The sequence below is a fragment of the Camelus dromedarius genome, chromosome 15 (genome assembly GCF_036321535.1).
Source record: "Camelus dromedarius isolate mCamDro1 chromosome 15, mCamDro1.pat, whole genome shotgun sequence".
NCBI lineage: Eukaryota > Metazoa > Chordata > Mammalia > Artiodactyla > Camelidae > Camelus > Camelus dromedarius.
The window spans coordinates 49462092-49479271 of record NC_087450.1 but is presented as its reverse complement, the minus strand read 5'-3'; the positions used below and the strand labels follow the sequence as shown (position 1 = coordinate 49479271).

Here is a 17180-nt window from a genome sequence, read left to right as displayed (position 1 = left end):
GGGCAGAACAGCTGTGCTGATGGTCCCACTGCCTCCTTCACAGCTTCCAAAGTTCCTGGCAGCTGGCTGTGAACACTCTAGCAGTTATTTTTTATATTGCCAGTCTGAAAAAATGCTTTTTTCTTGAAATGCACTAAGGAATTACCTTCATAAAAATGGTGGCCCTTCAGGAAAACTTGTGAAATGAAGCCCAATATATATTTCTACAAAAACCCCACATCGTATTTACCTTGAATGTGGACATCTTTAATGTGTCTGGAAAAACCACTCACGCCTTGTGCATTGCCCTTGATCTGTCAGGATGCCCTGACAGGTGTCAGAGCGCAGCCCCACACGTACCTGTAAGAGAACAGAAAAAGGAAGCAGTTTGGCAAGTGGTAAAGGAGCAGGAACTCAGAGGTAAAATTGCAACTCTGCTCCAGCCCAAGTAGTAGCAGTGGAATATTTGTATTTTTGAAGTTAATTTTTTTTTTTTTAAAAACTGCTTGTCTGCACATTAATTTTTAGTTTCTGTCCTTTTTTTTTTTCTGCACCACATGCACCAGACTTGGTAATTAACTTTTTAAGCCGAGTTCAGCAATTTATTGAGCTTAGTTTGCAATCCAGAAACTGATCACATACCTACCCTGACAAGACAGCCTTAATGAGTGTGAAACCAGGAGCTGAAAACCCTGGATGAACTAATTCTGCAACCTGAGGCCCCGAGCCAGTTGCTGGAAGTTATCCCAAACGGACCCGGAGTCTTGCCACCTGCAGCATAATCCCACAACGAGTGCCCCTCCCAGAGGTTGGATGCTATGGCACCACTGAAATGCCCTCAGCAGATTTTTTTCCCCTCTATTTTAATTGCATTTTAGGAGGGAAAAAAAGTATGGCTCTGCAATATTTATTGCTCTGTTCAAGTGGAGAAAGAACCCTACAGAACATTGTAGCAATTACAAAGGTCAAAAGATTTTCTTTCCTGAGGCCATCTGACGGTACAGAGAAGCAGCTCTTCTGAACACATAATGAACACCACAATCTCCATTTGGATTGGGAAGAAACCCCCAGCTCCCAGGAAAGGGGTTCTAATGAGATCCTGCATTAGTATAATACTGCTTTCAAAGCAATCACCAGCATGCTGATTGTTCCCTGGGCAGGGCCGAATTCATGAGCTCTGTTTTGTAACAAGATGAAGGCATGTTCGACAGAAAAGATTGGTTTTCAGAAGCGAACAAGCCACCGGGATGTGCACAAATGAGCCCAAAGAACCACTGCCCATGCCTGAGGTTTTTAATAATTTTGTAATGGATTGAAAAAAAAATAAGAAAGATTAAAAGCAAGATACATTGGCAAGTCTTAGGACACAAGACATAAAGCCATCAGTTTTCCTTGTGGCTCAAAACTTTATGGATTAAATATCACTACACCTGGGACAACAGATCAGAGATTGTTCTAGATTCCGGATCACCTTTGGGGACAGGTAGCCTTGTCTAATCTGACAGCCTCACCAGGCTGGACCCGTCAGAAATGTGCAGTGCCTTCTCACTCCTCTCCTTCCGGTGGAAGTTCATACCAGAGGAAGGAATTCTGCTTTCTTAGACAGAGAAATGATGCACAAAGGAAGGGACTTGGGAAGTCAGCTCACTAGTTGGAGGCCTAGAATTGTTCTTTATTAAAGAAAGCAGGCTAACTGACTTTCTACAAGGTGTTTATTGAATCTAGGTTTGTTCAGCTTTGGTACAAAGCATGGTCAAGGACTGGAAAAGATACTTCATTCCTGCTCTAAAGGGTATATAATACAAGATCAGGTGAATTGGTGATGATGGAAGCGTTGGATGATGTAACAAATGATGCACCAAGTATGTGTGATGGAAGTGCCTGCCCTCGGGGTCAGCTCAGACTTAGCCCTGTGGGCTGGCAAGATGGAAGAGACTGGTTTGCAACAAAGTCATGAAGTGTCAATAAAATTTATGGGAGGGGACATTACAGGAGGAACAATGGAATGAGCAAAGATACAGAAGTGAAATGATCGTAGCCTAGTTGTAGGATGGCTAAAGCTATCAGGTAGACCCACTATCAGGTGGATTCCAACAGTTCTTTCCCTTAGCCTTCTTTTCAAGCTAAGTATTCCCCATTTTAAACCATCCTGACACCCTGGTCTGCTCCTCTCCCCATGAGGAACCATTCCTCTCTCTGTGCTATCTCGGTGCCCTGTACACTATTCCATTCCAATACAGAACACTAGAATTATTTACCTCTTTCTTCCTCATGCAGCTGCGAGTTTTTCCAGGGGAGCAGTAAGGCTCTATACTTCCATGATCTTATAGAGTGATCAGTACTGAATATGTGAAGGAAGTTTTGATGAATGTCTGGGTTTCTTTCAACTGTAATTTGTTCATATGAGTCTCCGGACTCTGACATCTTCTAGTTCCCGGTATCTGCCTGCCTCTGTTCCTCTCTGCTCCATGCTTCTTAATGGACCGACAGTCCTCTAAAAATGTGATATCTGAACTGCAAAACTCCCAATGCAGGGTTAACCTTCAGACTCCTTATGACTCAGTCAGCTTTATCTATGAATTCATGCAAATTCAGTGTTAGAATATATTAGCTACATGAGATCACAGGCTCATATCGAGCCTGTTTTAAAAATAAAACTCTGAGACATCTATGGTCTCTCACATTCTCTACTGATGCAAATGGATTTTTGATCCTAAATATGGAACTTTATGCATTTGTAAGTGTCAGGTTTTATTTTATTGGCTTAAAACATTACATATTTAAAGATAATTTTTAACTCTGATTTTGCCATCGACAACACTAAGTGCTCTCTTCCAACTTTACCAAGGATTCCATTTGCTAAGCCCATATCCTACAGTTTTTTGTCAGTTAGTGGCTGAGAGTATTGAACCCAATAGGTCCAAGGGAGGAATCGTGAGTGAGACCCCTGGAAGTTCCTTCCAGGCTGACAAGAAGCTGACAAGTTAAGTGAACCTGCCTTGGGCTTCTTGTTTAATCATGTATGTGCTCTGGCTAGCATTTTGTAATACCATCAGAGAAAATATAATGAAAATAAACACTTTTTCTAACACTTCAACTGCATTTATCTGGGTAATGAGAAAACAGATTTAGTGTGACCTGATGTTTTGTCCTCATAACATTCACGAATGGTCACTGCCATCTTACTCTTTCTATCTCAAAGCAGTCAGCAAGATCTGACCACCACATATTTCCACAGTACATCTTCTACCCACTTCTGAAAATTCGGACGATATCTTTCTTATGTTTGCTGGTACATTCCCCATGCTTCAGAGATGGTCAAATTTAAAAAAAAAAAAAAGAAGAAGAAGCATTGATCAAGCAAAGCATTGTGATGTTTTTAATTAGTAAGATAATCATCTTGAGCATGATAAAAATATTGATACACAAGACAGATAACTTTTGTGAGTCAAGAATTCTAAAGGTTTTATTTAGCCTTGTGGTCTTAGTCAAAACAGCTAAATTTCTTAAATCTTAGGTTTTGTGGGTGTTTTTCTTTTTTGCAAAATGACAGAATTAACAATGAATGGGAAAATTCCTAAAGTTTCATTTAGTCCTAAAGTTTTATAATTTAAGTTTAGCTGCTGTAGACAGCCAGGAAGTCCTTTATAACTTACCTGTTATCTATAGTGCAGGGGTCTGCCACCCATATGGAATTGAATCCACATTAAGATCTATTACTTTAAAGAATTTTAGTTAGAACTGCTGCCTGCTTTATATAAAGAGCAGAACAAGTCTAAGAAAGAGGAAATGCTACTTCTCAGCCTGTGCATGCCTGCCAATCAGAAAGACCATTTGGGGATTTGATGCAAAGTTATTTCTGGTTGATGACTCCACATGCCAGAACTCTCACTGATATTTTTAAATCCCTGCAATAAAGTCTCAGTAGAAGAAACCACAAGATGAATTACACATGCTTATAGATCTGTCTCTGACAAACTTCAGGGTTTTCATTCATCTTCATAATTTCAGCACTCGGTGTCCCAGAAAATCTTTGGGGAATAGCATTGAGAAGCAAACCAATGATCTCACCCAACGGTAAAGACCAGAGGTTAAATATATTGTTTTTCTAATTGGAGGCAGAAAAAAAAAAAAAAGTTTCGACAACAGTTGTTTTCCCTTCAATTCCCTTAGGCTTTGGTTGATGAACTATTTTCTAAAGAATTTTCTTTGTAGATGCCTTTTCATTTACTGAAAAGAACTAATTGTTTTTCCCAGAGATATATAAAAACACAGTGGGCTCAACTCACTACTCTATATCAAGGCTCAGAAAAATATTGTTCTCCAGGCACCCTATTCAGAGGAAATTTGCTTTTATACAGTGCTTTCATAGCAGAGTCCTTGTTACTTAAGCAATCATTAGGAGCCATTTACATATGTTAGCCAAACCTAGCTGATTATGCACATCCTATAAATCATCAGCAGGAGCAAAGGAAAACCCACAGCCACATCTTCAGCCATGCCAGGACCAGTGTTTCATTCTTGCTCTTGGAGTCTCTTGACACTAAGGTAAGATGCGCATTTCTTATTTAGCCGGAGTGTAACCCTTTCTGCCTCAGGCCACACTCATCCGAAAGAAAACAAGTGTGTAGCTGGAAGCAGTGTTCTTTCTCCCCATCCTCCCTCCGCAAGTGGAGGTGCTTATCAGATCGTTCAGATGCCAGGATGCTAGTAAAGCTCTGATTACCAATAGGCAAGGACCAGGTGTGTTAAAGGGATATACACATATACCTGTGGCTCATTTATTTTGTAAATGAAAATTTGTACCTCTGCATCTGCCTCACCTGCTTCTCTCCTCCTCCCACCCTCCTCCCCTCTGGCAGCTACCTGTTGGTTTTCTGTACCTGTGATTCTGTTTGGGGAATATAGTCAATAACTATGTCATCTCTTTGTATGGTAACAGATGACAGCTAGACTTATGGTGATCGTTTGGGATGTATAGAAATACCCAGTCATCATGTTGTGTGCTAGGAACTAATACAGTGTTGTAGGCCAATTATACTTCTAAAACGAATAAACTCATAGAAAAAGGGGTAAGATTTGTGGCCACCAGAGATGGGGATGGGGGCTCAGGGGAAGGGGGATTACATGATGGTGGTCAAAAGGTACACACGTTCAGTTACAAGATAAATAAGTACTAGGGAAGTAATTTACAACATGATAAAGATCATTATCACAGCTGTACATTATATATGAAAGTTTTTGAGAATAAATCCTGAGTTCTCACCAAAAGGAAAACATTTTTTTTTCTATTTCTTTAATGTTATCTCTATATGAGATGATAGACGTTCACTAAACTTACTGTGGTCATCATTTCGTGATGTATGTAAGTCAGATCATTATGTTGTACACCTTAAACTTATGCAGTGCTGTGTGTCAATTATATCTCAATAAAACCGGGTTAAAAAATACTTATTTTATATATATATATAGGTGGTTCTGCTCAAAGCTCAAAATTTGAATAAATTGCTCATTGGTAGTTTTATCCTTACCTCATGAGGCGTTTGGATCCTTGCTCTCCAGGATGTGGTCAGTAATAAGATAGGGACCTTTGGGCGAAGAATTGGACCAGTCTCCAGATTAAGCCAGTACTCCAGGTACATCTTAGAAAGCCTGTATTGTACAAGGCAAATGTCAGACTAATAAGGTGACCCTATTATAACAGTAAAGTAGCATGTTGACTGCACATTGTCATTGCCCCTTGCGTTTCTACCTTCTTCTGAAACTAACAAAAGAGAAGGGGTAAAACGCTTTGCAACGGTAAAAACAGTAACAAGTGGGAAAAAAAGTCTTTGGTAAAACTATTAACATTACAAAAGGGAAAAAAATCTGCAGCAGCATTGTAAATTGGATGGGGTTGACCTCCTTGTATTGCCAAAAAAATGCCCCTACACGTAGCACATTTTGATCAGACTGAAGGAAGCTAAGATGAGTATTCACAATTCTTCATTCAGAGAATGAAGGCAGGCAATCTCTTAGAAAATTATGACTTTTTTTTAAGGCAACCTGAAATATCAGGTTTTATTTTTTTAATTGAGGTATAGTCAGTTTACAATGTTGTGTCAATTTCTGATGTACAGCATAATAGTTCAGTCATATATATATATATACATATATTCGTTTTCATGTTCTTTTTCATTATAGACTACTGTAAGATACTGAATATAGTTCCCTGTGCTGTACAGCATAAACTTGTTATTTTTATGCCTTTTGGTCTTCATCACATTGCACACTATATTTTCTTTTTCTTGGCTTCCATTAATAGACAATATATTTGCATCCATATTATTAGTTTTTAATTTTAAAAGTTTTCTGATGCATTTGAATTCTTTTCCATTTTCTAATATAATACTTTTTAATTTATTTATAAGGTTTATTTTGCTGCAACTTTTCTAGTTTCTGGGGTTGAATATTTATTTCATTTAGTTTTACTATTTCTTATTTAATGAAAAATATAATTAAGTAAATGAATTTTGCTCTTTTTAAAGTTTCAGCTATGCCTAGGAGTGACTAAACAGCTATAATGAGATTACTATGATACATAAAGTCTCATTGTAGTTAATTTTAATAACCTGTCAGACAGCTTTGATTAAGCTTTTGATGCAAAGATTATTTAGCAGAGGTTTTTGTTTTTATTTCCAAATGATTAGATTAGTTTCTTTATCACTTGGTAATAAATTTCTGGTTTTATTACATTGTGAATAGAGAATTTGTAATTGTAACTGTAATCTTTTGTTTGTAAATGTATTGGAACAATGTTACAAATGCTTTTTTTATATAAGGGGCACATTTTGATATCATCTATTTGGTTTAATACATTAATCATATTATTCTAATACTATCTTATTTTGCTCTAATTGAGCTGTAAAAAATATGACAATATATGTCAGTCCAAGACTGGCTAATATTCTTTTTCATCTTGCTGGTTGTATTTTAAGGTTTTTTTCTTATAAACTTTGGGGTTAGTGAATTCGGAACACAGATCCATGACGAGTACATCTTTATTGTGATTTGTCCTTTATATTAAATAATTTCATTTTATAGGTATATGCTTTTTGTATGATTTTTATTTTAATATCAGGATGACTCTCTCTACTGTGTAGAAGTAATGCCTACACATAGGCATTTCCCTACTATTTCCCCATCTCATTATTATCCTTCTTCGTTATTTTGATTTGATGCTGGCACTCACAAAAGTGTAAATTGAGTTTTTTAAACCACAACCAATGTGTTTTGGCTTTCATTTACAAGGATTCAACCTGTTTCCATTTCTTTTTATAATATATAGGTGCAATTTTTTTGTAAACTGTAATCTATTAATGAAAAGGCTATAGAAAATTTTACAAATCATCAGTGCAAAATTAAATGACATATTTCAAAGTGAATATACCCGTGTAACTTAATGACCACACAGATTAAGATGTAGAACTTAACAGAACCCCTGTCATGCCCCATCCCAGTTATTCGTTCCCCTGAACATCACCGTTCAGACTGCTGTCACCACAGATTAATATGAGCTATAATGGAACGCCATAGACTGGGTGGCCTATGAACAACAGAAATTTATTTCTCACAGCTCCGAAGGCTGGGTGTTCCACCATCAAGGTGCCAGCAGGTTCCGTGTCTGGTGAGGACCCACCTCCGGGTTCCTAGCCATCTTTTTCTGTGTCCTCACATGGTGGAAGTGGGTGTGTTGTCTCTTTTATGAGGGCACAGTTCCATTCATGAGGGCTCCACCCTCATGTCCTAATCACCTCCCCAAGGACCACCTCCAAACACCATCACATTACACTGGGGCTTAGCTCTCAACAGGTGATCTTTAGGAAAGCACAACTTTTCAGTCTATAGCAATTCGTGTTTCTGTTTTAGGGGTTTGTATAAAAGGAATCCTTTATAATCTTTGGATCTGGCTGTTTAAGTTCATTTTCTTCTTGTGAAAATCCTTCATGGTATTGCAAGAAGCAAGTTTGTATTTTCATTGCTGTATAGTGTTTACTTTTCTGACTATCACAAAATGTATTTATTTATTCTACAACCATTTTAGGTTTTTTTTTTCCCAGTTTGGGCTTATTATAAATAATACTTGTATAAACATTATCATATATCTCTTTCAATGTACAAGACCTAAGTGAAATGGATGGGTCATAGGGGATTCATATATAATATATATATAGAGAGAGAGTTATATGTACAGTATATGTAGATATATATGTACAGGATATAGATATATTTATATATTCTTAGTGTGCTTGTTAAATTTTTATCGAGTTCTTGACACTGCATATTTGCCCAGAGTGGGTTTACAGTATTCTCCTCTAGGCATGAATGGAAACACATCACCCTGCTCTAACCAGGCGCTGATTGTGGCTGGTGTGAAAGTCTCAGCCTACCTTTGGTTCATGCACGCCCCTTGGATGTTGCTTTTCAAGGTTCTGAGTGACGGACTAGGATGTTGACTAGGGCCTCTATTCTTGGCCGGCCCTAGACTCTAGTTTTGCCTCCTCAGTACAGTGGGACTGCTGGAAACTCAGCTCTGCCTTTCAGTGGCTTTCTCTTTGGGCTCTTAACATCTACCCTGCACAGCTTGGAATTCAGATAATGCCTCCTGAGGGAGAACCACCAGTGTTGTTTTAGTTTCTCTGCACCTCTCTTTCCTCTGGACCCTTGGCCTCTCAAATCCTGTGTTCCTTGGTGGCCCCAACTCCCCCAGTGATTGTCTCTCCTGTTCTGTAAGATGGGTAAATATGAATCACTTGGCTGTGACCCTCTGACTAGTTCGCCATCCTTTTGCCCTGAAGAATTAGAAAAGAGCCTCAGGAGAAAAGTGGTTAACAGAATATTGCCTCATTCGCTCTATTTTTCTCATCTCTTGCACCGACATGGCTGATAGCTTCACAGAGCTCATGCATCTAGATGATTTTTTTTTCTACTGTATCCAAGTTTACCAGATGTTCTTGACCGAAACAGCTAAGTGGGGTGGGAAGTCCAAATTAAACCTATGTTATACTTTGTTTCTTTGCTTTTTTAGAAGTTTGCTATCTTCTTACTATTGCTTAAATTTTTGTTCTTCTTTACTTCTTCTAACTTGAAAACTGCACAGCACATTTTGATTCTAGTGCTAGCTTCTTTTATGTTTTTAAACACACACACGTAAGCTTATATTTCTATATTTCTCAGTGTCAAGAAAAAGAGTATGTATAGAACTTAACACTTTTTACCCTCTCAAAAATTTCTTGGTATTCTTCCATTGTGTTTAAAATTGTTCGTACAAATAGATTTATTTTCCTTCGTAAGGTAAGAGTTGTTTTCTCTGCCTGGATGCTGATAAAATATTTCTTCTCAAGTTTTGCAGAAATCTGTGCCTTGTGTTATTGTTACTGTTTGTTTGTTTCTTTTAGTTTTCCCAGCTTACTTGACTAATAATCCTGTGCTGGGCAATGTCTATGTTAACCTGATTGCCAGTTTACACCGTTAAATCATCATATGTGTAAGTGCTTTTGTGTCTAGTGCTGAATCATTTTGAATTTAAATGTCATCAGATGCCACAGACCAATTCTCTTACAGTTATGATCAGAGACGGGAAATGAGGATATGAATAACTTTTAAAAGTGAAAGATACTGTGAACGAAGCATAGAACTTAGTTCCTGCTTTCAAAGCACTCAAAACCATTTAGGCAAATGTAGCCCAAAACATTGGTTTCCCGCCCAGTATCTGTTCACCCCTCCTTCCCTTAGGGGAGAACTGGAGAGCCACAGCCTCCCCTGCAGCGCTGGTAGACCTGTGGCAGAATCTCTCCATTGACATGTAAATGAAATCTGCCCAGTGTTCTGGGAAGGTGTTTGCTCTGAATAACCAATGTAAATGAATGCATTTGCTGTGGTTCCCCCACCCCGCTTCTTTCCTGACAGGAACATAAGTTTTGGAGTTGCAGCAACTATCTTGCAATCTTAATGAACCAACAGTGAGAAAAATGTCCAGAACATCACAGGAGTGCCAGTCCCGAAAATGGTGTGCTTCTAAACAAATGACCACGACCCCTTTCAAACAGACTTCTTGCTATTTAAAGAAAACAGCCTCAACTTGCTTAAGCCACCATAAATAAAGTCTTCCATATATGCATCTGAGATATTAGAGGAAGTTAGTTTCAGCAACCACACAAGAGAAGTCATAGTAAAAAGCCAGATATGTGGTGTAGCTGAAAATGCTTATGTTTTCCCTTGGCTCCTTTACGTGCAAGGCAGCCTTCTTGCAGCCCTCTGAGAAAAGCCCTGTTGGCCTGGACTCCGGAACAACTGCCTTTCCAACCACACGCAATTGGTCTGCACCTTCTATTAACATCTCTTCACTGATCTCCCTGTTCAAAGCCTCTTGCTTTCTGTTTCCTAGAGACAAGATTGCAAGGTAATTAAATATTCTCCCTAGCCAGCAAAACTGGAATGGGGGGGTGAGAATTATTTTCCCCATTAAGCCTTTCAAGAGAGTATGTTGAGAGATCTTTCTTTTCTCTAACAAATTACTGAGTGAAACACAGCGGTCAGAACCACTAGAGAGTGTCTCCAGACGCTTTCCTTAGGGAACGTAAAAATCCTGGCAAAACACTAGCATGTAAGAATCAAGAAATTAAATTCAGGAAAATAAATATAAGAAGTCAGTAATTGCTGGGACTTATTTCCCACCCTCCCACCCTCCCACCCCAGCACTGTAGAGAACTGGAATCTCCGAACCGATAGCACAGGAGGAAGTGTCTTTAAGTTCTGAATTATCTACTTAGACTAGTTTTACCTTGATTTCTCATAATTATTAGTCCACAATGATGCTAGACACTCTGCTGAGCAGTCAAAGGGAAACAAATATGTAAGCTGGACAAAGATGCTTTGGTCTTTGGAAGTTGGAAGTTTCTGTAATCACTGTGATGATAGCAAGTGACAGGAGAATTGTGCCATAAAGTCTATTTTGGAACTACAACCAAGCCCAACTCATCTAGAGGCTCTTTTCATGCAAATGGAATTTTCTGGGAAAAAGTCAATACTAATCACCTTGTACTTTCCACACATATACACCACGTTTCTCATTTTTGAACCTGCCATTTGTTCATTAATTCATTGTGTTGAGCATGTAAAGATATTAGACGCTGATTTTCATAATTGAATTACCTCCCTCCAGTTACATCCCACAGGTAGGAACTTCAGCTTACCATGCGGTATATGCATTGATCAGATCTCTTTATGTTTCAAGTAGAAGAAATTCAAATCGAGTTGTCTTTGGCAGAAAAGAAAAAGATTTACTGGCTCACATAAAATATATATATTAAAAAAAATAGATATTCCTGGCTGAGACAAATAGAAGTCAGGGACTCAACACTCACCCAGAGTTATTTCACAAGCCCTCCCCCATCCCTCTTTCACCTGGGGTTTACTTTGGATGTCACCGTTCCATTTACCAGAATTCTCAATGTATGGTTCTGGGTTAGAATGAGCCACCAAAGACATTTCTGCTTGCCATTTTAACGTTCAGAAGGTGGGTGTAGTTTCCGGTGCTGTCGAAGTTAATACACAGAACTTCATGTTGTTACAGGTCTGCTGGCTCACCTTGCGGGCAGGAGTTGATCACCAGGTGTGCAGCCTCCAGCAGACTGCTTCAGCTTCTCCAGTTGCTGGGTCAGGTATGTGTTCAGATTCATGAAGAAGGTCACCTTCTTGGGTAAGTAACCCACGCCGTCAAAACCAAGAGCTTAGAGGCAGTGAGAAATTGCCTCACTGGGTCCAGCTCATCATCATGGGTTTTAGGCCATCTCATGGCTCCTGTTTGTCCTTTCTCTCTAGAGCTTCATTTTCGTCTTTCCTTCCTGACTCCCTGACCCGTGGACTTTAGGCCCCAGCACCACATGCAAAAGCAACAGTCAAAGACAAACGATTTAACCCTCTCCTACAATCTCATCGTCAGCTCTCTATAATCACCTCCTTAGTCTAGAGATCACTCCAAGGTTCTCTCTACCCTGATTGATAAATTGCCTATTTGAAGTTAAAAAGAATAATAATAATAATCATCATACTTTCCGTATCTGTTGAATTAATGAACAAATGCAAATAAATGAAGTTATTCTTGGTACACAAGACACATTCATTTACTTACCCGTTTGTAATACATCCTCCTACCTCTCCATCCGTTTATATCTATATCTCCATGTGTCCATCCATATGGCTAAGTACCATTTTTAAATATTCATGAAAACAACTGTAAATAATGTAGAGGACTCTCTTGTATGTGCACCTGCCCTCAAGTGGAAGATGATGGCAGACCTGGGTCAGTACATCATGCAGTTGGCTTCCAACATGGGGAAGTGAAGACTCGCTTTTCCAGCGGAAAGTGCTGAGGAATTTTAGGTTGATGAACAGTAATTACCCGGGCAGTGAAGCAGCATGAAGCGCTGTAAATGGCTGCGTTAGAACGCTGATTGGGAGTCAGCTGGTATCTTGCGTGAATTTTTCCATGAAATCTCAGCTGAAATACAACAAAATACCGGACAATTTTCTTCCCTTCCTCTAACCAATATCCTTCCTAGAAATATTTTATTTATGTACTTTTATGTATCTGTTGTCAAACTAGATATATGTTTACTCAGTTTTATCCATCCACATCCTGTTTGACTCTTTCATTAAGTCATCATTGCAAGTGTTTGCAGTGATTCCTGGCCTTCGTTCTATTCACCACTGGACTGTAACTCACACAGAAGCTCCAATAGGGCTCAAGGTCGTGACACAGGAAAGATGAGAGTCCGTCTGCTGCAGTCTCTCACCTGGCCTTGCCCATTCACTCTCCTTTCAGTCTTTGAGCTGCCGTTTCTTGCCAGGCATAGTGGAAAAGTGCCCCTACCCAGTGAATGTCCCTTTCCAACATTCTCTTCAGAGATCTCTCATACTTCCCACGGCTCCTGTCTTTCTCTGACTCTCAGGCACATACCTTTGAGTAAAACTGCCAGCAGCAAATGTCATCCTTTTTCTTTTATCAATAGTCTTTCAGAGTTTGCACAAGTGACTTGCTTCTCAACTCCTGCTGAGCAGTAGAGAGAGCACAGGGGCATTTTACATGGAAAGAGCCTTTCTGCGGCAGAGAGACTCCTCGACTCTCTGAGACGCGATTCCCGGGATGTGCAGCCTGGGAAGCTTGTGCTGAGCATGGAGACGAAAGGTGGCAACTTAAGCGGCTGCTCGGTGCTCCGAGGAACAGTTCTCATTCCTGGATTAAGGAAGAGAAAGGAGAAAGAGAAGGATTTCACTGTATTCACTTAATAAACATCGAGTCTCTACTCGTGTTTGGGACATGGAAAAAAGGCTCGTTCCCTGACCTCACGGTGCCTACAGTCTAGAAGGAAAGACAGCCAGAAAATGACTTAAAAATTAAATAAAATAAGTATAAATTGTAATAAGTTCTAAGCAAGTGTGATGAGAGTAGGAACTAACTGGGAAGAGGAAGAAGGGCAGGGACCCTATGTTAGTTAAAGTCTCCCAGCCAACTTCTAAAAGGAGGTGACATTTAGCTGAGCCGTGAAAAAATGAACAAGCAGTCTCGTGAAGAATCTTAGTTTTAGGTGTTCCTAACCATCCTTCTTTTGAGCCTGGGGAGGGACCACATAATGCGGATTCCTCTAGGACCTCCTGGTACCTGGCTGTGTGTTCTGTCCGCTGCCCCATCTACTGCCCCAGATGCTCACAGCCAAGGAGTAGTAACTGATCTTGCATTCGATTTTTCCCAAGGAGACGAGTGTCCTTACCACGAGTGACACACATACTGTGCACCTACTGTGTAGAAGTCACTGAGCTGGGCACATAGATAGATGCATAAGAGATGTGAAATGCAGATCCTGATACCAAGAAATGACCTTGATTATTCCATACAAGGAGAAAAGGGAGCCAAGATATTTTGGAGAAGTAAAACCTGTGATTCATTATAGCTAAAAAAATAGAACAAGGTGCTTTCTTAAGACCACACTACTCACTTGAAAATGTGACCCAAAAATGTAATATTAGCATGAATTTATCATTCCCCAATGGGTAAGTTACCCTTACAGCTCCACAAAAGTTTAACTGACTACTCTGCACCTATGATAAGCTCTTGAAATAAGAGTGTATTTAAGATGTTTCTGCCTTTGAAAGATGCGTAGATGCACTTTGCTATTAACCACAATGTACTCAACAAAAGTGCAGTGTTACATATATTGTAGCTTTTCTTGGAAAATTATAGATTCACACACACACATTTATTTTCTGTGTTGTCTCTGTATAACGTCCTTATCTTCCCTGTCCCCACTACTTTTTCACTTCAAGGCAGAATTCTTGTTCGTAGACCCTGTGTTACAAGGCAGTGTGCATGCTGTGACAGTCATCTGCCTGAACACAATAAGCATTTGCAGCAGAAAGTACGGAATAAATAGAAAGCCAATGAGAAGGGGAATAGGGTGTTTATTAGATGCTGTTGAATGAGCAGAGAGAAAGCAAATCAGTGGAAGGTGGCACTGCCTAGCACCACCACCATGCTAGCACCATGTCTTAACCACTCTTTGCCCACACCTGTGCCTACACACGCAAGCAGGCACACACACGTGCACACCCACACGCACGGCTTTGCATCCCCTTCCCCTGAAGGCTGCTGGCACATGTCTATAGGCTTTATCATTGCTCACGGGAAATTGTTTGGTTTACCGCAAAATGGGAGGTGGACAAACCTGGTTTTAAATCACATTTCTACCAATTAGTCGAATTAGTGTGAAGACCATGTCCTGGCCCAAGGCTAAAACTCAATGGATGGTCGCCATTGTATTAGGTGGATGGAGAGGTACCATTCTTGGAAGGCGATAGACTAAATTAACTGTGAAATTTACCTAGAACAAACATTTTAAAAAGCAAGAAAAAATTTAGCAACAAATGCTCTTAAAATATTTGAAATACATGGATGAACTCTTAAAAAACTAAATGCCTGAGAATTTCATCCAGAAGTGAAGAGGGAACTGAAAGTAAGAGCAATGAGCATCTGAAGTGATGCTTTGGTCATCCAGGGGGAGGGATGGCTGGGGGCAGCATAAGGCTGAGAACATGTGTTAATTTTGGCTTTTTAAGCCACTAATGGGGAGGTTGATTAGACCAGCATGTGTGAGAAACAGGGAGTTTAGACAAAGCCCCCTTCGTAGATCCAGTGACCCCAACAGGCCTTACTCTATGGAAAGTAGGGGGAAAAAATCCAACACAACCTGCACAAGAGTAGGACAAATATGCATCTCTTGCCTCTGACACTGGAAGTGAATGAGGAAGGGCTAAGGAAATAAGGGCTTGGTAAAATCTGTGTAATAATGTCCTTTCTCATTCCATAACTTTGGGCTCTAACTCGTCCATGCTCCAGAGGAACGCTGGAGGTTTATTCTCTAGGGATGTTAAAGTGGGTGGTCTCTGACACGGGGAAATCCAGGCACTACCGTGGCATGAAAAGAAGCATGTCTATGATGAATGCTGAACCTGAGTCCCCAGCCCCCATCCCAACGTGGCTTCTGGAATCCTGGAAGCTATATCCTTACCCAGGCAGAAGATTGGGAGATTTTTTTCCCCCTTAGATCACTTAGCTAACCCAAGAGGAAAGGCCTGAAGATTCTGTGGCATGGGGGCTAATTTCCAACATGGTCCGCCACATCACCAAGTGTGAAATTGAAGTCAACACCCTGCCCTCCCCTGTCAGTGCTTCTATCCCTGTTGTAGTTTTCCACTCTTCTCTTAATGATGAGAATGAAATATCACCAGACATTGAGGAGATCCTCCTATAAGGAACATCGTTATCAGAATAAAGAGGAAAAGGCATCTTGGAGAAAACAGAGACTATCGAGGAGGAAAAAAAAAGAAAAGAAAGGAGAAATAAACTATCATTAATGTCCTCAAAGAGACAAGGGGAATATTGCATCCTGGAAACTCACTGAATTGCCACCAAAAAAAAAAAAAAAAAAAAAAGAAGAAAGGAAAAAAGAAAAAACAAGAAAAGAGAAATAAGGGGTTAGGATAAAGTGAAGAAGAATAATATACATTTTCAAAAAGATAAAGTCTGAGAGTTTCCCATTCATAAACTCTTATGGAAACAATTGCTAAATCAATATACTTCAGAAATAATAACTTTGTAAGATAAATAGATGAAATCGAAGGCAAAAAAAAAAAAAGAATGGGGAACAAGCAGATTAGTAAACATTCTGATACGTGCATTAACTTTTTTGAAAGCAAGAGTATGTTTAACTAATTTTATGATATAAAAACAAACTGAAATTATATTAACCAAAAATGATTACAAGGAGACTGGGAGATTGATGACAAAGCAGCCTGAGGTCTCTGCGTCACTAAGGAGGAGGGTAATAATGTGATTAACTTTAGGTTTTGATAAGCATGCAGGGTACAGAATATATATATATGTGTGTGTGTGTGTATAAATATATATATATACACACACATACATTGCACATATGTATATATACAAAGAATATATAACTTTTAAATTAGTGAATGGGAGCAAGGCAACTAAAGAAAATGTAATCCAATGGAAAGAAGAAATTGAGGCAAATTTGAAGCAAAGAGAAATCATGGTAAATGAGTAGCACAAAATGAGATGAAATAGATTTCATACACCAACACACACGCACATACATATATGTTTATGTATTTGCATACATATTTACATATAAGGTAAAATTTACATATTAAAATCATCTAAAAATATAGGGAAAATAAACTAGAATCTTGAACAAGACCAAAAATGCCAATTAAAATCATTGTGATACAGTATTACATCAGTCATATTTATAGAAATTTACAATTGTAATGAAACTGAATTTTGGAAAAATTATGTGGAAATAGGCAACTTTATGCATAGTTAATGTAAGAATAAATTCACAGTCTTTTAGAGTAATTTGACAACATCTAGTGAAGATAAAAATAAAGCTATCTGATAACACAGCAGTCCCAGATACTCCCCATAAGTGTGGTCTCCAGAGAAACTCACACATGCACAAAACATATGTCACAGTAGTAGTCATTGTAGAAATGTTGGTGATTGTAAAGACATGGAAACAACCGAAGTGATCCACAATAGAATAGATGAGTAACCTGATTTGTTCATGTCAGAGTATTCTATTATC

General features: G+C 39.1%; 1 long non-coding RNA gene across 1 annotated transcript in view; it reads left to right on the top strand.

The window, feature by feature from the left end:
• LOC135322980 (uncharacterized) overlaps positions 1–11625 on the top strand; it is a 199772-nt gene extending 188147 nt beyond the window's left edge. Inside the window, exon 4 of the long non-coding RNA XR_010384042.1 lies at positions 11594–11625. This is a non-coding gene — a long non-coding RNA (uncharacterized LOC135322980). The remainder of the gene's footprint in view (positions 1–11593) is intronic.
• Positions 11626–17180: the final 5555 nt, after the last annotated feature.